This window comes from Colius striatus, chromosome 1 (genome assembly GCF_028858725.1).
Source record: "Colius striatus isolate bColStr4 chromosome 1, bColStr4.1.hap1, whole genome shotgun sequence".
In the NCBI taxonomy this organism is placed as follows: Eukaryota; Metazoa; Chordata; class Aves; order Coliiformes; family Coliidae; genus Colius; species Colius striatus.
The window spans coordinates 50,566,473-50,590,230 of record NC_084759.1 but is presented as its reverse complement, the minus strand read 5'-3'; the positions used below and the strand labels follow the sequence as shown (position 1 = coordinate 50,590,230).

Genomic DNA, 23,758 nt, shown 5'->3' with positions numbered 1-23,758 from the left:
CCTGATCATTGTTTCTTCGCCATTGCCGATAGGCGTTATTAAGGTTATTCGATAAATCAGAGTTGTTCACATAACCTAAAAAATCATCCAAGTTTACATAAGGGTAACCAATTAAGCATGTTCTAAATGGATCACCAACCTGTGCTAGGGACAGGCAAAAGTCTGTAGTACCAGTGCGATTGGCCCATGTAAGCCACACATTGGTACGAGGGTCAATATGATGCAGATCAAATCCTGTCACAATGTTTACAGCCATACTCACAACAAGCCCAATTATTCTTCTATACATTTTAAACATGATATCAAAACAGAATGCTAGGCTTTATGCTTAATAACCTCCAAAACTGCCGTTACTCAGGGGTGATGGCAGCCCGGGTTGTAGGGCTCCCATGTCCTCCATAGCATCATTAATTTTTCTCAAGTCATGGAGCAAGCGCCACTTGCCAGTCTGTTTTCGGATAACAAAAATTGGTGAATTCCAAGGACTCGTAGAGGGAACAATATGTCCCTCAGAGAGCTGTTCTGCAACTAATTCTTGGAGGGCGTGAAGTTTTTCTATAGGCAGGGGCCATTGATCGACCCAAACAGGAGAATCAGTTTTCCAAGTTAATTTTAGGGTTTCACGCCCTGCAATGGCCCCACCTAAAAAGGCTTTTGGGTAGTTTGAATAAACATTCCCCATTGAGATAACACATCGCGTCCCCATAAAACCATAGGGACAGGCAAAACAAACGGTTTAACAGAAGCTGTTTGACCATTCGAATCCTGAATCTGAATCAAATCAGAGCTTTGTCGGCTAGTTCCATAGCCCCCTATCCCAGCCAGCGCCTGAGAAACATTTGCTAGTGGCCACTGTGGGGGCCACTTAGCTTGGGAAATGACTGTAACATCCGCCCCTGTATCAATGATCCCACTTAACACCACTCGGTGATTTCCGCGAACTAAAGTACAGCGACACATGGGGCGCTTCTGGGTGATAGATTGGACCCATAAAATCTCAGGCACTCCTGTAGAGCCAAAAGCTCCCTGTCTTTGTTTCGGCTGGCCATCAGACCGGAGGCTAGTTACTTTAGGGATTAAGATCAATTGTGCTATTTTACTATCTTTTGGTACGGTACAAGGTGGAAACGGAGTCCAAACCATGATTTTAATTTCCAATTCACTATCAGAGTCAATTACTCCTGGCAATACAAAAAGACCCGACAGGGTAGCAGACGACCTTCCTATTAATAATGCTTGAGTCTGTGGTGGTAAAGGGCCAGTAACTTCAGTAGATAACAGATGAACAGAGGAATCAAGTAAAGTTACTGTGTGGGAGGTTGCCAGGTCCAAGCCGGCACTCCCTGTGGTTGCTGGGCAGAGGTCAGAAACCCTCCGGTCTCCTGCTCTCTCCCCTGCATATGAAAGGGCGCCGGAGCTGGTCGCGGAATTTGTGTCTGCACGCGCCGCGAGTTCGCGTTCAGCTGCCGGTTTCCCTGTATGGGACGCCCATTCACATCAAACTTAGATTTACACTGATTAGCGAAATGCCTACCCTTTTGACACTTAGGGCAAACATTAGGCACTGAGGGTTTCTTTCCACTGCCGTTATTACGACAATCCCTTTTGATATGCCCTGGTTGTCCACAACCAAAACAGTTTCGTTTTTCACCTCCCCCAGGTCCCTGCATAGCTGCAAAAGCGGCGGCCATAGCCTCATATTTATGGTCCATCGTGCCAATCCTGTTACAAGCCTCTATCATTTCAACTATCGTGGGGTTTTGATTCGGGAGCGATTTTAAAAGTTTTTTGCAATCAGCGTTAGCATTTTCTACTGCTAATTTCAGCAATAGGATCTCCCGAGCTTCGGCATTATCTATTTGCCGATCTAGAGCCTGTTTCAACCTATCAATAAATTGCATGTATGGCTCTCGGGATTCTTGAGTAATGTTAGTAAAAACCTTTTGAGGTTTCTCAGAGTCAGGGATTTTCATTAAAGCCCTTCTCGCTCTCTCTCGAATTGCTTCTAAGGCATCTCGGGGAATATTTCTTGCCTGAGCGGCAGGGTCTGCGTGTTGCCCTGTCCCAGTAAGGTGTTCCATAGTCAAAGCAGCTAAAGCAGCATTAGCATTTCCCACATATTCCCTTAATAGCGTTTGTAATGCCGTTCTCCATTGAGATTCCCACATAGTATATTGTGTTGGAGTTAACAGCAACCGTACAAGAGATTTCAAGTCATGCGGGGTCATAACATACGTATCAAACACAGAGGACAGCAAGCTTACAAAATAAGGAGAAGAGAGCCCATGCTCCGTAATCGTACGGCGCAGTTCCTTTATGACCGAGAAAGATAAGGGTTCCCATTGAGCTGCTCCCCCTCTTCCCTGATAGACTACAGGAGCCACTATAGTCTGAGCTATTTCTAATTCCCCCTCTTTCAGCGCCTGGCGCTTGATTTCTCCCCAGACGTCATGAGGATCGGGGGGGAATAGATCAGGCTCCTTTTCAGGGTTTATGGGTCCGGGGTCAAGAGGGTCATCCTCAGGCGGGCAACCCACAGCACAGGCAACTGGTGGTGAGGAGACTTGCGGAATCGGCACAGCTACAGACTGCGAAGCTGGTGGTGCAGAGGGCGTGGGGGGCTTTTCCTTTTCTTGACTCTGTGCTTTTATCGTTTCATAAATTAGCCTCCATCGTGGGAGCATCCGCTGAGCCTCCTCGTTTCCAGAGGTGGCTGCATCCCAAAGTTTCACTCCCACCTCATCCCAAGCGTCTTGAGTAAAGATCGAGGAGGCCGTAATAGTAGGAATTTTTACCTGGACCCACTTCAGAATTAGTTTAAGGTCCTGGCCTGAAATAGTCTTTTTGCCATGCTTTTCAAGCAGGGCTTTCATCAAGTCATATACGTCTCTTTCTGGGGAGCTCATCTGATTCCCCATTTCCCAGTTTCCCGCAGCTCACCTCTCGTTCCAGACGGGGGTGATTGGCCGGCCTCTCCCGCTTTGTTTCAGCAGCTCCTCCAGTTCTGCAGGACTCGCAGCCGGCACCGTAAAGGCGTTAATCTGTCTCCGACAGCGTCTTCACATGAATCACGTCGGGGTCACCATTTGCCGCGATTGAGAGACGGAGACATAGCTTGATGCAAGCAAATGTCCGATTTTATTGTACATGTTCGAGACATTTATACTTTTTACTGTCAACGCGTAACAAAATGATTGGTTACTAAAATTATCATCACATACATATTGCAAAAACTGAGCTCCTTATAGGTTGAGTTAATTAGCTGATTTTTAACAAAAAGATCATTAATCTATAAGACAAGACAAGCCTCAAGATTTGTTTCTCAAGGTCATAACATCCTGTTAGTGAGCAGGCTGTTCTTGTTCCGCCACCGCAACTCCCTTGTTCTCTTGCCATATCCCCGCTTCACCACATGTACTTCTTCATATCGATAATTTTCCACTGTCCTTCGGCATTCCTTCCTTATCTTATCCTGTAGGCCTAAAAAGACTCAAATCCCACTCAGTCATTAACACAGCACCACCCACAGAGAAATCCTTTAAACAATGTACCTTCAGAGCAACATCAGGTTTCTAGATTTCATTATCTTACTGTAAGAATAAGAAACACTTTTTATTTCATTGCTTGAGCCCATCTGCCATGCAATAATGAAAAAAGATCAAAACGTGTAGTGAGCAGCTAAGACTATGTGGTCACTTCACTGTGTTCAGATGCAAGATACACAGATGAAAGTCATCAGAGAAGATATGTTTTATACCTCAAATTTGGTCTGGAATAAATGATATTGTGAGTGATTCTGGGTAGAAAGTGATTTTTAGAATATCATCAATGGGACTGATGTTGTATTTGTAGTTTAGAGTAAGTCTAATAGATGATCAGAGCACTTCTAGGCTAATTTAAATAAATACATTTTATTTGCAAAGCAAATGAACAGAAAAAGAAACCCACATTTGGTATCTGTACTTTCAGGAATAGAAGTAATCAGGAGACGTTAGTAATCGTATTTAAAAAACAGACAGAAGTAATCTTACCACAGCTTAAACTGGGGAAGCCCTTGCATTAAGATGAAAACTTAAAATTCAGTCACATCTGGCTTTTTCTGGGCCTTGCCATAGGAATAACCAAATATTTATGATGGTTGTTGAGTAGTACATTTTCTGTGGTATAGAGCAGTCAGTACATTGGACTCCCAAGACTGAATGATATAAACAGAAAGCATCAATTATCAGTGTCTCTGTTTTTTTTAAACTTAGTCTAGGCTGGTGCAAATACTGAAATACTCCAGCAGGAGGACCAAAAGGGAAAAATACAAAAGAGGACAGTTTTCTCTCTTTAATATAACTGCTCACATGAAAGTAGGTAAGCTTAATTGACTGCAGAAACACAGTACCAAAACATTTTAAAATCTGTGCTTTCATCTCTAAGGATTGCATCATCAAAGACTTGATATTTTTCAGGTGATAAATCACAGAATCACAGAATCTTAAGGGTTGGAAAGGACCTCAAAAGATCATCTAGTTCAGCCCCCCTGCCAGAGCAGGACCACCTAGAGTAGGAACTTGTCCAGGTGGGTTTTGAGTGTCTCCAGAGAAGGAGACTCAACAACCCATCTGGGCAGCCTGTTCCAGTGCTCTGTCACCCTCACAGTGAAGAAATTCTTCCTTGTGTTTCTTTGGAACCTGTTGTTTATATCCATTGCCCCTTGTCCTATCACTGGCCATCATTAAGAAGAGCCTGGTTCCATCCTCCTGACACTCACCCTTTACATATTTGTAAACCTTAATGGAGTCACCACTCAGTCTCCTCTTCTCTAAGCTGAAGAGTCCCAGCTCCCTCAGCCTTTCATCATAAGGGAAATGCTCCACTCCCCTAATCATCTTGGTGGCCCTGTGCTGAACTCTTTTCAGCAGCTCCCTATCCTTGAACTGAGGGTCCCAGAACTGGACATAATATTCCAGATGTGGTCTCATGAGGGCAGAGTAGAGGGGGAGGAGAACCTCTCTTTTACTTTAAATGGATTTAATATTAGTATAGATTTACTTTGAATATTCTTTTCTGCTCCCTGATTTCCTCAGCCTACAGAGCAACAAGTACAAGATTATTTTTCTACATCGTGGCATACACGTAATTATTTTTTATTCACAGTTTACCAACATTACAGTTTTTTGATGTAGCCTTCAAAGAATATCCCTGGCAGTTTATCTAAGAAAAATAGTTTACATGGTTTATGGCAATAATCTTAGTCCTTTAAAAATTAACCCTTCACTCTAAAAAGTTTAGGTGTGGCAAACAGTATGCATTAACAACATTTTAGCATGAAATGTTCTTAAATTAACAGCATATTAAATTAAATGCTGATGAGGTGAGGACTGCAGACATACTGGAACAATATAAAGTGAATGTTGAAGGTTACTTAGACTAAGAAATAAAGGAAGTTTTTATAAAATATTAAAATGGCCATTATTTGGTTCAAAACACTTTACACTCAGCAAAGATTTTGTCTTCCAGTATATGAATTGTGATGAAATCATTGTGGTACTATTAACATCAATATTTATAATGCTATGCTTCTATTGAAATATATTATAAAATTTAACAGAAAAGGGTAAATTTCGAGATGCTTATCATAATCACGGGATTTTAAAGGACCTCATGAACTGGTGAATCCAGTTCCTTTATTTTGCAGGTACCCCAATCTACAGTTTGACAGGCTTTACATGACAACTAATTAGATTTCCAGTTGCTACTGCTTCTATCGCAATATATTGGAATTTTGCTTACACATTGCTGACAAACCATCTCCTAAAATTCCAGTCTAAATTTATTCATGATCACTTATAAATGCTTTTTCTCATTCAACAACATCCTTTAGCTCTCTCCCCAGTGTTTACTCCCCCAATGTCTTAGTCATGTAACTACATCTCTTCTCCTAACCTTAATTTTATTGAGCTAAACAAATTAAATTCGTTTACTTTCCTTGGATAAAATAAAATACTCTCCATTCTCCTGATCATGTTAAGAGCCATTTTTGCATCTGTTCCTTCTTAAATTAATCTATTTTGAATGTGAATGAGCAGAAGTACACATAGGACTCCAGATGATGCCTTAAGAGTGCGATGCCCTGTACCATAATATTGAAGATTTTGATACAAACATGTCATCTAATATCCTTAAGATTACACTTTCCTTTTCATCACATGCATCACATTGATCATATGTTTCAAATCATAGCAAATTGTTGTCTCATTTTGTTATTACCAGAGACAAAGTTTTAGTTTATAGTAGAACATCTTTCTTGTAGATATGTCTTAGTTCTGTGTTCAATATCAGTACGTTTCATTACATTGTCACTGTTCCAGTACTCAAGGACAGTCATATTCCTGTTGTCTTATATGTAAAGGGTGTTTCCAATGGAGACAACAGTGAATTTCTTAAAAGTTTTATTATATTTAATGTTTAAGTTTGTACTGAATATATTTAGTCCCAAGGATAACTCTAAGAAACTCCATTGCTAAAATTCCAGGTACATATTTCTCCCGATGGACCAGTTGCTATCGCTATTTTCTCATCTCTTCACCAATTTTGTAATACTTTAATTAATCCTCATTTTTCCACCTCGAGATATGAAATATCATGTGACACCAACAAAATGTTTTGCTGAAATCCAAGTGGTAAAGTTTCCTGTATTTTCTTGTTCTGGAGAGACAGATGATGCTTTAAAAATATTAGATTATTCAATCATTATTTGTATTTGCAAACCAATGCAATATTTTAGATTATTCTATTTTAGTTTTTTATGTCTTTGATTATTCTTTTCTTCCTAGTACAACCTAAATTTTATAGAGGATAGCCTAGTGAAATTGCCTAATTGGTTTTCTCAATTTAAGCTTTTTCTATTTTTCAGGTCGAGAACATCCCAGATTTTATAATAATTATATTCAAACTTCTTTTGATTTCAAAAATCAATGGTTTCAGAATAGTCTATGAGCTATAATTCAGTTTTCTAGAGAAAACTGAATTTTGCCACATTGCACTTTTTTAGTTTTATTTCTGTGTAAGCAGTGGTAATTTTCATTTATATACATTTATTCTTCTTAAATTTCCTGCCTTTATCTCCACACCTAACATCAATTCCTTGCTGACAACTGAGACATATTTGAAGTAGGAATAAATGGGCACTGATTTCCAGGTTACACAGCATGAGTCAGATGCAAGTCACCAAAATCATGAGAAAAAGGAAATCACACAAGCCAAAAGCAGAGAACCCTGAAGGACTTACGGTACTAACCAGAGAGATCATGATGGGAGGAAAAAAATAGCAGGAAGGAGTGCATAGAGAAGCATGCATATAGGAAAGATGAAAATTATTTGGCTGATATAAGGACAAACATAGAAATGTGTTTGGTTGATTCAAGAAGAGACTTTCACAGAATCAAAGAATCATTGATTAATACATTGCATTTTACTACTAAGATTCAAAATGGAAGACTTTCCAAAACATCTCCTCTTTGCTTAGCAGTGCATTGAAATATTTTATTTGAATGTAGCAGAACAAAACAAAACTTCTTTTAAGAGACAGATGAGAAGCATTGATGATGGTAAGGGGCTACAACAAGAAAGTATAATTTGCTGCAAAGCTCATGACCTTTTTATAGAGAAAATCCAGCATAAATGTAAGGACAGAAGCATATAACAACAGAACATTCTATCAGAGAAGCCGAGGAAGTGGGCAGGACAAAAAACTCAGTTATTAATTGACCACAATAACAGTTGAATAAAGAAGTAGAGAGAAGAGTGGCTATGGAAGAGATAACTCATGCCATCAAAACAAATAGACCAAGCAGGGAGGAGACAGTAGAAGTCTAAAACTTGTAACATAGCAGTCCAAACTATACATGTATAGTGTGACACCAACATGCTAGATGCTCTCTAGATCTTTGAGATCTAAAAGCATTCAAATCCTGTTAATACAGGGCTACGTTCTTTATTACCCAATACACCAGAGAAGATAAGATGAAAAATTAAAAGAATTTATTAAAAATAACACAGGATTTTGACACAGATTATCCAGAAAGGGGGAAGAAGAGGTCTTTACTAGTTAGTTACATGAAGCGAAACTACAGAATCAAAGAAGCATTCACGTTGGAAAAGACCTTTAAGATCATCACGTCCAGCTGTTGACCAAGCATTACCCCACTCACCACTAAACTATGTCCCTAAGTGCCATATCTACATGTCTTTTGAATACCTCCAGGGATAGTAACTCCATTACTACCCAGGGCAGATTGTTCTGGTGTCAGAATGTAAATTGTTCCATCTAAACCTCCCTTGGTGCAACTTGAAGCCATTTCCTCTTGTCCTGTCACTTGTAGCTTGGAAGAGACTGATGTTCATCTTACTACAATTTCCTTTCATATCGTTACTGAGAACAATAAGCCTCCTTTTCTCCAGGCTAAATAACCCCAGCTCCCTCAGGCTCTCTTCTTAAGACTTGATTTCTAGATCCTTCACCAGCTGCATTGCCCATCTCTGGACACAGTCCAGCACTTCAGTGTCCTTCTTATAGTGAGGGACCCAGAACTGAACACAGTAATCGAGGTGCTGCCTCACCAATGCCAAGTACAGGAAGATAATCACTTCCTTGGTCCTGCTGGCCATACTATTTCCTTTTTCGCCACCTGGACATACTACTGGCTCATGTTCAGCTGGCTGTTGACCAACACCTCAGTTCTTTTCTGCTGAACAGCTTTCCAGCCACTCTGCCCCAAGACTGTGGCATTGCACGGGATTGTCATGACCCAAGTACAGGACCCAGCACTTGGCCTTGATAAATCTCATACAACTGGCCTCAGTTCATTGATCCAGCCTGCACTTTTAGAAAGCCTTCCTATCCTCAAGCATATCAACATTCTCATCCAACTTGGTGTTCTCTGCCAATTTACTGAGAGTGTACTAAATCCCCTCATCCAGAATATTGACAAAGACATTAAAAAGAACAGACTTCAACACTGAGCCCTGGGGAGACCACTGGTGACCAGATACTAACTGAATTTAACTCCATTCACCACCACTCTGACTCTGTCCATCCATCCAGTATTTCTGGGCCCAGTATAGTGCATACTATTCAAGTCATGGACACACAGTTTTTCCAGGAGAATGCTGTGTACAACGGTGTCTAACACTTTAATAAAGTACAGGTAGACAACAGTCACAGCCTTTCCCTTCTCCACTAAGCAGATCACCTTGTCATTGAAGGAGATTAGGTTAGTCGTTAGTCAAGCAGGACCTACCTTTCATAAACCCATGTTGACCAGGCCTGACCCCCTGGTTATCCTGTACATGCCACATGATGACAATGGTTTGATGAGCAATTCCAATAGCTCCCTCAGTATCCTTTTCAGACATTAAGAAAAATCTTGGAAAGAGCTATTTTTAGATTTGACCTTGGATACACCAAATAGCCTTGTAGTGATTAGTACTTGCTTTAGATGAGACACTTTTAAAGCAAATAGCAGAAACAGAGTCAAACAAATTACTCTGAAAGAGAAGGTAATGTCCCTGATCTTAGCACCTAGCAACAATAACACATGTAAATTACATTCAGATTTTACTTTCTTTAATTCTTACCAAAGTTTAACACATTGTATCTTCTGAATAACAGCTTGAAAAATTATTTGTTTTAAATATTTATCCCGAGGTCTTTTTACATCAAAAATTGAATGGTTATCATACACTGCAGGTGTTTTGTTAGTTTGCACATTTTTCTTTGTCTGGTAATAATGTTGTGCTTCAAGTATTAGCAAATATATTTTGTACTGTATGTGCTTCCTTGTAGATTACTGGTTACATGATTTTTTTGTCCAAATATCAAACAGTCATTCAGCTTTGTAGATTTTCAGAGATGTTTGTACCTGAGCTAGCTCCCTACAGACAATGTAGACTGCAATTTTGAGCTGCATTTTCCTAACACATTCCAAATACCCTGTTCAGGATAAACCAGGGGTTTTTTATATCTTCTATTGCCTATACAGCCTACAGGGTCAATTTGGTTACATATTTTCAACACCCCAACTTAAATGTATACGTACAAGGTTTCCATGTGAACTAGATATCTAATCCTCCATTACAGTAAATAGCGATTTACACAGATGTTCAGTGCAGCCTCAGCGGCATAGTGCTGACAAAATCCAGATATCTGTTTTAGGATGAATCAAAAGACCTGAATAGACAAATGTGAACTGTATATCTGGATTGACTGAAATGAAGCTCACAAAATCACAGCATGGCTGAGGTTGGGTTGGGAGTGACTCCTGAAGGTCCGATCCCTCTGCTTAAACAGGACCCTAAATGATGTTCAGACAGGGCTTTTTAATAGAATCACAGAATCTTAATTTTTAATACTTGTGACTTTTGTAGTGTTCTGACTGCATTAAACACATACTCTATAACAGCATTTTCATTTAATCTCATTGATTCTGTATTCCTGATTGATCTAATTTTTTACTACTTTATGTAAATTAGGGAATTTCTTGATACTTGTGGGCATGTTCTAGGTAAAAATTAATTACTTATAAAAGATTTGTTCAAACATCAAAAAGAAATGAAGGATAACTATACAGAATCACAAAACTGCTCTCTGAAGTAATGCATGAACAAGAAAGTGCTGAAATTAAGCTATATATATACTCATTCAGAAAGTAATTGTAATGTGAAACTACTAAGAAATGTGTATGTAGTGCTTTTCTTAAAGGGACTGAGAGTTTTTTTGGGGGGAGGGGTGTGAAGATGTATTTTTATGGGTTTTATTTTCTGTTGGAGTATGAGTATACCATGGGCTTCTGGAACTTTCTTATTTTTATTTCTTTGGCTGCAGATTCTTTCTTAGAGTCATTTAATGGTTTGGATTGGAAGAGATCTTTAAAGGTCATCTGGTCCAACTTTCCTGCAGTGAGCAGGGACAACTAGATGGTGGTTCTCAGAGCCCTGTTTAATATGACCTTGAATGTTTCCAGGGATGAAGCAACTACAACCTCCCCAGGTAGCTTGATCCAGTGAATCCACACTCTTTTAGTTAAAAACTTTAGCTCCTGCCCTATTGTTACAGACCCTGTTGTCCCTATCATCTTTTAAGCCTCTTTTAAGTATTGAAAGGCCACAATAAGGTATCCTGGAGTTTTCTCTTTTCCAGGTTGAACAAGCTCAACTCTCTGAGCCTTTCCTCAACCCTCTGATCATTTTTGTGTCCCTCTTCTGGAAATACTCCAACCCTTCCGTGTCTTTCCTGTAATGAGGACCCCAGAACTGGATGTCATACTCAGATGAGGTCTTGTGAAAACCATGAAGAATCACCTTCCTTGACCTGCTGGCCACACTTCTTTTGATGCAGCCCAGGCTATAGTTGGTGTGGGAACATAGCAGAAGGCTGGCAAGGAGGACTATAAATACTCTCAGATGACCTGCAGGTGAAGTGTCGAAAACCACATATATCAAGGATGCTAATTGTTGCTTAGCCCTGTGTGCTTGGCAAGTAGAACATCCTTGTTTATATAACACAGGCCTGTGATGGACTCAGAGACACTTATCAGACATTCTCGAGATTCCTACCTTGATGTGGGAAAATAGCAAATAAAAACTAATCCCTGATTTATAGGAGAAAAGCAGCAGATTCAAAGTCTTTGCTTTTCTGCTCTGCTGATAGCAGGACCAATCTCTGCTGTGCTGCATCGCTGCTCATGTGCCTCTGCCCGGGTGCAGTTTCAGAGAGCCCCTGGACGATGAGGTAACAAGAATAAATTTGCTCTTGGTATTTTATCCTTTGTTCTGTAGTTGTTCCTGCATCCTGCCTAAGTCAGCTCACAATTGGCTTTCTGGACTTCAAGCACACATTGTCAGCTCATATCAAACTTTTCATCCACCAGTACCCTCAAATACTTTTCTGATCTGAATCCACACACTGCCCAGCCTGCATTTTAGCAAGGGCTAAAAGCTGTTGTTTTTGTGATGGCAGGCAAATGTGCTCTGGCAGCAGAGACTTGGGAGGGTAGTAGGATTCTGGGTGGCACAGCTGATCTCCAACTTCTCAGAAAAAAAGTGGAGGAAATCTTAATTTTCATTTTAGTTCCCTCCACCACTGCTACAACCAGGCTCTGGGGAGAAAAGTGAAAAATAACAGAAAAAATCCAGGCTCAGATTATGGGATTGCTTTCTCTTTTTTACATTTCTTCAGCAAAGAAACCCAAATACGTTAAGGTCTTTAAAAATATTTTTAGAGCATAATCTCCTCATGTATTTTACTCCCAAGTTACCAATAGTAAAAACAGAAGTGTGAGTTATTTGATGTCTGATTGTCAAAGGGATTTATTTATTTGAGGTATTTTATCTGAGATTTATTTTGGATTGTTTTATTCAAGAGCTCTCTTTCCTACCTAGCATTCTTACTTCTACTCTCCACAGCATGGATTCCTCATATAAATCTTTATCTTAGTATGCTTTAGCTTGATCAAGATAGGCTTTGCTCCCCCTCCACTCTTCCCTGGTGAGGCCTTATCTGGAGTCCTGTGTCCAGTTCTGGACTCCTGAGTTTAAGAGGGACAGGAAACTTCTGGAGAGAGTCCAACGCAGGGCCACCAAGATGATCAGGGGACTAGAACATCTTTAATATGAGGAAAGGCTGTGGGAACTGAGGCTGTTTAGTCTAGAGAAGAGAAGACTGAAGGGGGATCTCATTAATATTTACAGGTATATAAACGGTGGATATCAGGAGGTTGGGACATCACATTTTTCTGTTGTAGCTAGGAACAGGACAAAGGGTAATGGGATGAAGCTGGAACACAAAAAGTTCCATTAAACATAAGAAAAAGCTATTTCACTGTGAGGGTGATGGAGCCCTGGCACAGGCTGCCTAGGGAGGGTGTAGTGTCCTTCCTTGGTAGTCTTCAAGACCCACCTGGATGCTTTACTGTGTGACTTGATCCAGGTGGACCTGCTTCTGCAGGGTGTTGGACTAGATAATCTCTAAAGGTCCTTTCCAACCCCTACCATTCTATGATTCTGTGATTCTATGTAATCCAATAACTCCCAGTGTCTGATTTTTTCTGGGCACCTGAATAAGATATTTTCAAGCATTGTTTTTTTGAAACATGGACAGGTTCGCTTAGCTTAAAGTTATATGCAGGGTTTTTAAAGCCAAATATAAGGTTAAAATCAGAAGTACAGGCAAATAATACTGAATTCCTCTAGAAACAACAAATCAACATTAGAGGAGTATAAATTAAGACCCTTGACTTAAAAATTATTTAGTTTTCCAGGTTTTTTCATTGCTTTGTTTTGCTTTCCAGTACAGGAAATGTTCTAATAAGACAAAGTAATTTAATAATAGGCAAACAGAAATTTCATCAAATTAATTTTAACTTATAAAGAGATCAAATAAGGATCACATTTGGCCTTATTGGAGATAGGAACCTTGAGGTGTGAATTCATACAAAAATAGATAACACAGTATATGATGTCTGAGTTAATGAGAATGAAACAGGGTCTTGGAAAATAGGATTATTTTTTTTAAAAGTATATTTAAGTTATAAAGTGTATTGTATGCTTCAAAAATATAAAATAATTTAATTATTTTTAATTTGGGTCTAAGTGCATTCATTCTTTATTAAGAGATGAGACTAGACTTTCAGTTGGAAGGCACTTATAATAATCATATAGTCCAAGTGCCTGAGCACTTCAGGCCTGGCCAAAACTTAAAGCATATTATTAATGGCATTGTCTAAATGCGTCTTAAATACTGACAGGCTTGAGACATAGACCAGAGGAAACAAGAAGCTCGTTCCACTGTTTAACCATTGTCTCGGTAGAGAAAGGCTTTCTAATCATAGAATAATTTTGGTTGGAAAAGGCCTTTTAAGATCATCAAGTCCAACTCTTAAGTCCATTACTAAAGCATGGCAATCAGCACCACATCTACATAGCTCTTAAAATGTCTCCATGGATGGTAACTCTACCAGTCCCCTGGGCAGATTGTTCCAATGTTTAACAACCCTCGTGGTGAAAAAGTTCTTCCTAATCTCCAGTCTAAACTTCCCCTGGCACAACCTGAGCCTATTTCCTCTTGTCCTATTGTTCATTACTTGGGAAAAGAGATCAAACTCCACCTTAATACAACTCCCATTTAGGTAGTTTTAGACAGTGATCATATCTCCCCTCAGCTTCCTCTTCTCCAGGCTAAACAATTCCAACTTTCTCAACTGCTCCTAAGGCTTGTTCTCTAGACCATCTCTGGATCTCAATGTCCTTTTTGTAGTGAGGGGCCCAAAACTGAACACGATATTTGAGGTTTGGCGTCACCATTATCAAGTACAGGAGGACAATGACTTTTATAGTCCTGCTGGCCACACTATTCTTGATATAAGCCAGGATGCCATTGGCCTGGGCACACTGCTGGCTCACATTCAACCTGCTGTCCATTAACACCCGCAGGTCCTTTTCCATCAGACAGCTTTCCAACCACTCCTCCCCAAACCTGTAGTGTTGCATGGGGTTGTTGTGGCCCAAGTGCAGGACCTAGCATTTGGCCTTGTTAAGCATCATACAATTGGCCTTGGCCCATCAATCCAGCCTGTCCAGGTCCCTCTGAAGAGACTTCTTGCCCTCAAGTAGGTCTACATACCTGACCAACCTTGTATTGTCTGCAAATTTGTTGAGGATGCACTTGATCTCCTCATCCAGATCATTGCTAAAGATGTTACAACATCTTTACAACAGTGTTACAACACTGAGCCCTTGGGAATAGTACTAGTGACCGTCTGCAGGTCTAAAATGTCTGATCGAAACTTTCCCTGGCACAGCTTCTAACCATTTCCGTGTGTCCTATCACTTCGTACCAGAGATAAGAGCTCATCACTTCCTTTTCTGCTTTCCCTCCTCAGGAAGCTGTAGAGAGCTATGAGGTCATCCCTCAGTCTCATTCTCTCTAAACCAGACAAATCCAGAGTCCTTAGCCGCTATTTACACAACTTGAGGCTATTTTGGAGAAAAACATAACCTTTTGTATTCTTCCCGTCACTACATGTTCAAAGTTAAATAAATAAATTACTTGGTTTTAGATTACATACTTATTTTTCAAATAATTTAGGTTTGGGGTTATTTCTTTTTTTATGTTTTTACTCTTTTACTGGCTGGAGCAATCATAAGCATTTCTGGTAATGATCAGTGAGACATCAACATAAATTGCAACATACTTTAATGTAACAGAAAATTTTAGCTTGCAATAGATATAGAAAGTTCATTATAAGTTGAATATTTTGCGAACAGAAGCCTCCTCAGATCTCCAATCTTTCTCATTCTCTGCTTTTGTTGGTTCACTGTGTACACATCTATTTGTTCTGATGTCTTTCACTTGGTTTTATAATCTTTACTCTCTTGTAACTTTCATCATCTCATACATTTGTAATTCTATGCCCATCAATATCCCATCTGTATTCCTGGTCTTTCCAAAATCTGCGGCCTCCTTTTTAGTGTTTATCTATTTTCCAAACAGTTTGTAAATTACTGCAAGAGGATTTTTTTTTCCCTTAGAGATTGCTTGCATCTATTATTTTTTAGTTCCTTAATCTGTGCCTTTTGACTTAGAAATACTAGTCTAACTATTTAAATCTCTGTAAAAGAGATTACTTTGGACTACTGATCACTTTTAAAGAGACTCAATACTGATCCCTAAAATCCCATTTTTTCATTGCCATTTTGGAGTGAAAAGAATCAAAAAAACTCACAGAATTTGGCCACAGCCAGGAATAAATCATTAAAAATTCAGCACTGAGATAAGATCAAACTCTTTACACTGGTCATGAATAAATATCTTTTGATACAATAGGCTCCTTTGGAAGAGTCACAAATACTTTCAAATGTTATGAAAATATTAACATATCTCAGTCTGGTACTATATCCCACAGAATAAGATTTATATTTGATTAGGCATTAGATCCAGGTTCATTCTTCCTAGTTCTAGATATATGATCAGGTGACTAAGGAGATAGGTTACCCAAATTATCTAAAGAAAGAGAAAAACGAACACCCTTCTAAATGGTTCAGAAGTACAAGGAATGTATAGGTCTGCATAGGTTGCTTTCATAGAGTGCCTCAAGTGATATGAGATGGATCTATACTCCCAGTCACAGTATCACAGTATTTAGAGACACAGACTTGGTTTAAAATATAGATTAATTTTTAATGTAGCTTCCAAAAATTACTTATTGAAAGTAACATGTAAATGCATGTTATGATATTGTGAAATGAACAAACAAACAGATATTGGTCAAAACAGTATATAAAAATAAAAGAATTTACAGCTCTAAAATGAGGTATTTAAATAGATATTGAATTAAGGCAGTTAACTAGTAATGACACCAATTAATCAAGAAGTGAAAGCACATTCACCTTGTAACCCCTCCCCCATAACAAAGCCATTACATTTTGAAAGAGATTGATCATGTTTATAAAAAAGCCAACAATGTAATTTAATTATTATTAGACAATGTCAAGCAGGTTGTAGTTCTGTGAGTACCAGAACTATAGTCCTTGTTCAGCCTAAAGTCTTGTACAGTCAGTAGACAATTTGCAAGGATTACAGGATTGGGCATTACTTGAATAAACAGGAGCTACAAATTATCTTGCAAGGACAGGAGAAGAAAAAAAACCCAAAGCACAGTTGTTTGTTTTGGTTTGTTTTTTTTTCCTGAAGTTAATAGAAAAGTAATGGTCTTAGAATTTTCTTTTTAAAGTATTACAAAAACAGAGCACACAAAACATAAACATACATATTTTCAAGATAAAGATTTCTTCCTGAGACTCATTTTTAAGAGTTTTACAGTAAGGCAAGAACTTTTCCGAGAAAAATGTGTCATGATACAGAGAAAGGTGGAATTCTACAGAAAGAAAAATAAGAATTGACTTTACTAATGAGTGAGCTAAGAAAATAGACATTATGTATAGAAAACAACAGCATCATGTGTCTCTGACAAAAAGTATTAAACTATGTTAGTAAGAAACTTAATTTTAAATTTTGGTTTACTTCTACATTGACTGATTGACTGTGCTGGTTTTGCTTAGAATATGATTAATTTTCTTTATAGTAGCTTGTATGGGGCTATGTTTTGGATTTGTGCTCGAAATAGTGTTGATGACACAGGGATGTTTTCTTTATTCCTGAGCAGAAATTAAAATGTCAAGGTCTCTTTTTAGGTAGTCCTATGAGGAGTAGGGAGTTGAACTCGATGATCCTCATGAGTCCCTTCCAACTTAGGATACTCTATGATTTTTTGATCTGACTAAACAATTTTAGACTCTCATATTTCTGGGGAATTAAATATTTCTTATTCCATCTAGGTGAATAGGTGCTATTGCACAGAACAAAACTAGTTGCTGATCACTCAAGATGCAGAATAAGCCTTTTAAATACAGGATGACAGAGTAAGCTCTAAAACTGTCTAAGAAAAAAAAACTTAGGAAAGACACTGAGCAGGCAGAATGACTCTTTCTACTCTTAAAACAACTGGATTACTGCTAAATTTAAGGCCATTTGAAGTCTAATAGCTCTTGGCAAGAAGTTTGACATATTCTCCAGCAATTACATTAATTTAATTGTAGTTATCTTACAGTATTAAAGTGTACTAGGCAATTTCCTGTAATAAGTTTGATTAAGATACTTCTCATACATCTACTGTCAGAGTTTTAAGTCTACTGTAGAAGAAGAATTATGTCCTGTTTTTGGGGTTTTTTTTTTTTTTGATACCTGTTAAGAGTATCCAGATAATTAGGTAAAAAACTACCTCATGGACACATATTTGGCCAGTTGAAGTTATCCTTCATGTCTACTATATTTGTTTGGACAAGTATTCTCAGACTTTGAACTCTTTTCTTTTTTTTTTTTCTCCAAGTAAGATCAATTACATTTAATTACATTTCAAAATGATTCCTGAAATAGTAATTTCTCTACAAACATGTCACTTCAAGCCACAGCAATCATAAGATATAAAAGTAGTCTTAAACGATAAAAGAAGAAACACAAAGCTGGGGTGTGAGTCACACAGAACGCATAGGTAGTGGCAGTAAGCAAAAAGAAATATCAGAAAAATGAAAGATCTCTTCCAACAATTAGGTACTAGAGTTCCTGGTTTATCCATTGTATTTCCAAGGAGTAAATTATTGTACTAACTTAAACACAGGATCATTATGTAAATCATTAGTAAGTTATCTAAAGCTACCAAGTCTTCAAAGTCCAGACTTTATTAGTTGTAGTGAAGTACCGTGTCTTTTAACATCTAAAGGAAAGTCAGATCTTTTTAGTGATTTTAATTAGCTGAACCACAACACAATTCCAGTCTTCACAACACCAAAGTACAATATTTCTACATATTAAAGCATATATGCAGAAAGTTCAATGAATGTAAACTTTTATGTTCTTATAAATCCCTTCATCTACCTAGTAGTTACAGTCATCAGTTAGGGGCTATATAATAAGCAGAATCTCCTTTTTTAGATTGTTCTTCACTTTTGTGTCCATTATTTTTTTTAGTTCTGTGAGTGGTAAATCATTAGATAGCTTTATTTAGGAATGTCCAGTATCTTTGTTATTGAGGTTTTAAGACAATTATTTTAAGATGCTTTCTTTTTATTGATTTAGACTGAATGGAAAACGTGTATAATGAATTCTTGAAGAGGATTTTGTGTATTAAATCATACAGGAGGCAGATCTATGTAAAAATTCTCCTAGATTTCCACATTCTTGAGCCTGATATGAAATATGACTTTGTTAAAGATCAGTTTAGAACTTTTTGGTTCTAGCTTGAAACTAGCAGAAAAAAACAAAATCTAAGTAAAAATGTTAGACACAATAATTTTTCTTTCAACAATTAAAGCTGACTGAAACTGCTTTTTTGGTATTAATAAAAGTTTGGCCTACAAAGGCTTTCAGAACCATATGCTAATTGTACAAATGGTAAAATCTAGGCTGAGACCTCTTTGGAGCTTTTTTGTAGCATGTCTGCATCACAGATGACAGCATTAACTCCAAAATTGCTGCCATAAGATACTTGAAAAAGAACAGTAAGAGATTTAACTGTAAGGCACATATAGCATGTTTTTCCTCTGGGAAACATTTCCTTTTACTATAGTCACATAATTCATCTCAGCTATGCATCTCTAAAAGATGCAATTTCAATTGCATCTGTCTGCAATATGGCAGAATGTGTTATGTATAGTGTGTGTTCAAATTAGTAGTGGTGTTGTTCTATATTCCTCTGTTTATGACAAAGAAATAGAATGAGAAATTAAGCAATTCAAAGCATTTTCAGGTTGCCTCTTCCCATGGTTCCTGTTTGAGTCTAGAACTAAAGAGAGGACTGTATTATATGTGGAATCCAGGACTGATATTTTCTTAATTTTGTGATCTATGGTTGATTTGTAATAAAGATACAAACCAGAAGATGAGGGAAGGGAAGGGAAGGGAAGGGAAGGGAAGGGAAGGGAAGGGAAGGGAAGGGAAGGGAAGGGAAGGGAAGGGAAGGGAAGGGAAGGGAAGGGAAGGGAAGGGAAGGGAAGGGAAGGGAAGGGAAGGGAAGGGAAGGGAAAAGAATGTAGTACTTACGAATGCAGTATAAATACAATACATTTACAGAATAGTCATAAAGAATGTGTTAGAGAAAGTAAGAGAAATTAAAGGAAATGGAAACATGATGACAGAATCTTTGGAAGATTAAGAATTTCTTGTTCATTCCTGCCAAGCACTGTCAGTTTTACAGAACTATCAAATTGTTGAGATAAAATTACCGGTGACTTAGTGTGGTCCTTTTGCATACCTCAGCCATGAGAATAATTTTTTATAATTAATAAATGTGTTCACTTCAATACTCATGCTCTTCTCCAAACCTTTTATTAAGATGCTGAACGGTATGGAATATCTAGCATCCAAATCCATCATGACCTCGTTACCTTAAAGAACTAAAAATTTCTTCCATATATTTTTTCTTATAACTTCATTTCTAGACTATTCACAACTCTTTAGTGGGGACATGGTCAACTGTTTTTGAAATCCAGGAGGACAGTAATAGAAACTGTGAGTCATGAGGTCCCTTTATAAAATGCATTTCAGCACTTTCTCCATATATCACATTAATTTGTGTGCTAGTTAATCCATTCTTTTACAGTCTCTATATTTTCCTTAACAAACATGTCAGGCTTTCTTGCCCATAGGTCTCAGAATTCCCTTTGAAGATGTCTGTAAAAATTAACATTTGCTGTTTCTCTTAGACACTGACAAGACAGTTTCAAGCAAAAGTATCCGTGTCTATTTTATCTCTGAAATGCTTTAAAACTCCTAGGTGACTACCATTTTGTCCTGATATTTTGCTATAGTTCTTTTTGTCAATCTGTTTTGCAACATTTTATTTTAAACTCCCTCCAAGCTTCTATTTATGAAACAAGAATTTTTTTAAAAATTGTATTTTTATGCTGTGGCAATGGTTTGCTTGAGTCCTCTCTCATATATCGAGGCTAAAAGAATTAAGATGTAACTAGAATAACCAAAAGTTATTTGCAAGTAACTTTTGTAGCTCTTTGGCTTAGAAAAGTTTAAAAATGTATGAAAATGAGGGTAGAATTATTATTTATACAAAATGAATGTAGGATACTGGCATACAGTGACATCATAACTGTTTTTATAAAGCATCTATATTGTTTCACCATTTTCTACTGAAACAGTTGTAATATCTCACATTGGCAGTTAACATTGCAGTCCAATACATACAAACTAGCATTTTACAATTCAGATGCCTCTGGTGGAGAAAAACAAAATGCATATCTCAACATTTCACACCCATCCCTAAAGAACCTACTAACTTGAAATCAGTTGTCAAAAAATGCATTAAAAGCACATTCCAGAAGACAAAAATTCACCAAAGTATTCAAAGACAATAAAACATCAGAGCAAGCCCTCTGACTTCTTGACCTACATTTTGTCCTGTTAAGTGTAAACAAAGCTTGACGTAGGTGAAAACATTAAAAGTTCTATTCTGAGTAAGCTTCACTTGGGTAAACAGGATACTTCCTTTGAATATACTCAATAATTTTCCCTTGTGTAATATACTCTCTAAACATGTAGATATATACTTTTGGTTTTCTATACATAGTATGGATATTTTCATGTTATCTAATTTCTTTTCTGGTGTTCTTTAATACTCAAGCTCCTCACAGTAGTAATAAGAACCTTCTTTTTTTCACTTTATTAGTGTAAAATGACTTTTCTAGTCATTTTACCTCTTTCATATTGTGAGCAAAGCTGAAACTAGATTCTAGCAACAAATATGTGTCAGGTCTTTTATCTTGCCAGAGTAACATAAAAATCTTTATGCACAAATGTGTCAAACATTCCTATTTTCAATAATGTAATGAAAAAAAAAATAGAACAGGCAGTCTCCAGTAAACTTGTATATGCATAAGCCAATTTTCAGAAGCTCTAAGAATTGCAGTTTGACAGACCTACTTATCTGAATGAAGTTAATATTTATTTATCAAAGATAAATTGTGAATGTGTGATTCCTGACAATGGATGTGTTACAGTTCAAAAACAAATTCCCATGGGATCTTTTTCAGTGTGTCTTAAACTAATGAGCATCTTCACAGAAATAGTTCTTTCTACCTGTGGCAGTACAAAAGAAGATGGCAAAAATAGAGCTCACATTGTACACTGAAAGCACTATTTATGACATTACAAGAGCACCTTTAATTCACAGTTCTGTGACAGATACATAAGATTTTTTTTTGCTTTAAATGAGATCTGAAAGATGTTACTGAAAGTAAATTAATTTAAAACAATTGTAAGCAAAATCTGATTATGATACGAGTGGAAGTCAATTTTTCATCTGCATGATTTTTCTTCAGAGATTACACTAATTCTGCTATACATCATTATAACTTATGAACACTTCTGCAGTTTGATGAGATCAAACAGAATAATACACAATAAAAAAGAACACTGAGATGTGATGTGGTTCAAGAAAACAGGAAAATATATTTTTGAACTCTTTGAAAACGGAATGAGAAAACTTATTAATAAATCTCTCAATTGATTCTTCAAGTTTTTTTTTTAAAGTATTGATATCATTTAAGCAACATTTATCTCTTTTTTTAAATGCAGAAAAAAAAATCTAAAGACTGAATACTTTTTCTAAGATTCTCTATAATTTCAGAAGCAGTTTATATCTTTACACATGGGGTTTGTAAACAAGTACATTAATTTAAGGTGTGATATCTACTCCAGTAGTGCTTTAAGCTGATAATTTGTACTGAGACAATATTTGAGGTTCATTCCACCAAATCTTGGACAATAAATTAATTATCTGACCTTCCTTTAGTGACCATAGAGAGTCTTATAGCTCTTTTCTTCATCTGAATGTCAAGGACAAAGCCCTGAGCATACTTGTCTGATCTTGTGGCTGTCTGCTTTGAGTAGAAAGTTGTATTGGGGAAGTCCTGGCATCTTTCTAAACTGAATCATTCCACGATTCTGATAGAAGAATGATATTCCAAACCCCGTTATGTAAGGTTCCCTTTTCTACTTTGTTATTTATTACACTTAGATTTTACGTTTAGATTCTTCAGTCTGAAGATAGTCCTGTTTGACCACATCCACAAGACTGCTAGTAATGAAAGGTGGCTCATTTAAAACTAATGTTATTACACTATACATTGTCACTGCCATGAGTATACTGAAAACAAATAGTGAGAACGGAATGGGAAGAGTTTGGGATAAAACAGCTTTTAAACCATCACAAACCTGGAACACAAGGGAAATTATTACAGAGGTTTTGAGTGCATTTTTTCTCATGCATGACTGAAATTGCCCTTTTGAAAAGCTTTTCTCCTTAAATACTGAAAACAAGGTAAATATCCTAGAGATTACTTATGAAGTAACTAAAAGTATCTAAAACTATTTAACTCACTGTCTAGTAATACAATAATAAGTTTTTAACACACGTACAGATATTCTGTTGCTACCTACTAACATATATCACTTTGGTTCTCAGAAGACACATTAAAATCTTATAATGTCTGTTTAAATTAATGCCTGTGTACAAAACAGTGTGCTGCACTATATCAAAATTTTGTCCCTGATAAGCAATAATTCATTGTGTCTACTCATTTTAAACAGCTCATTCTAAAGGAATTGAGTGATAAACAATTTATGGGAGGAAGACCTATTCCCTATCAAGACCCTCTGGAAAATATACTTCAATCACAGATTTGTTTAATGTTCATAGTTTATAAGTGCATAAAATGAAAGTAAATTATGCTAAAAAAGAATAAAATACTTTTATATAGGAGAATATACATTGCAATTCACATTTTTAATTTAAAAAAAAAAAAAGTATCTGTAATTGCTCATCTATTTTCTTTCGATACATCTATTGCCTTACAAAAGGATTATGAGTTTGAAACTCTAAGTTCCTGAATGCTCCTCTACTTTCAGTGAGAAAAAGTTAGCATTTCCAGATCTATCAAGTCATTTACAGTCTAGAAGTATATAATTTCTTCATTGAGTATGAGGCAAATAGGTTATCATCTTTGTACTTCAATGAAGTACTAAAGATAGCTGAAATAAAACTAAGCCTACATAACTGACAGAATTTTATTCCTAAATGCAAAATTTTCTCTTTTTTCTGTGAAGAAAGCATAAATAACTTATTCATAAGTATAAATAGTAGTC

The 23,758-nt window shown here is 37.1% G+C and overlaps 1 protein-coding gene across 4 annotated transcripts in view; it reads right to left on the bottom strand.

The window, feature by feature from the left end:
- GPC5 (glypican 5) overlaps positions 1 to 23,758 on the bottom strand; it is a 659,030-nt gene that overhangs the window by 188,581 nt on the left and 446,691 nt on the right. The window lies entirely within an intron of this gene.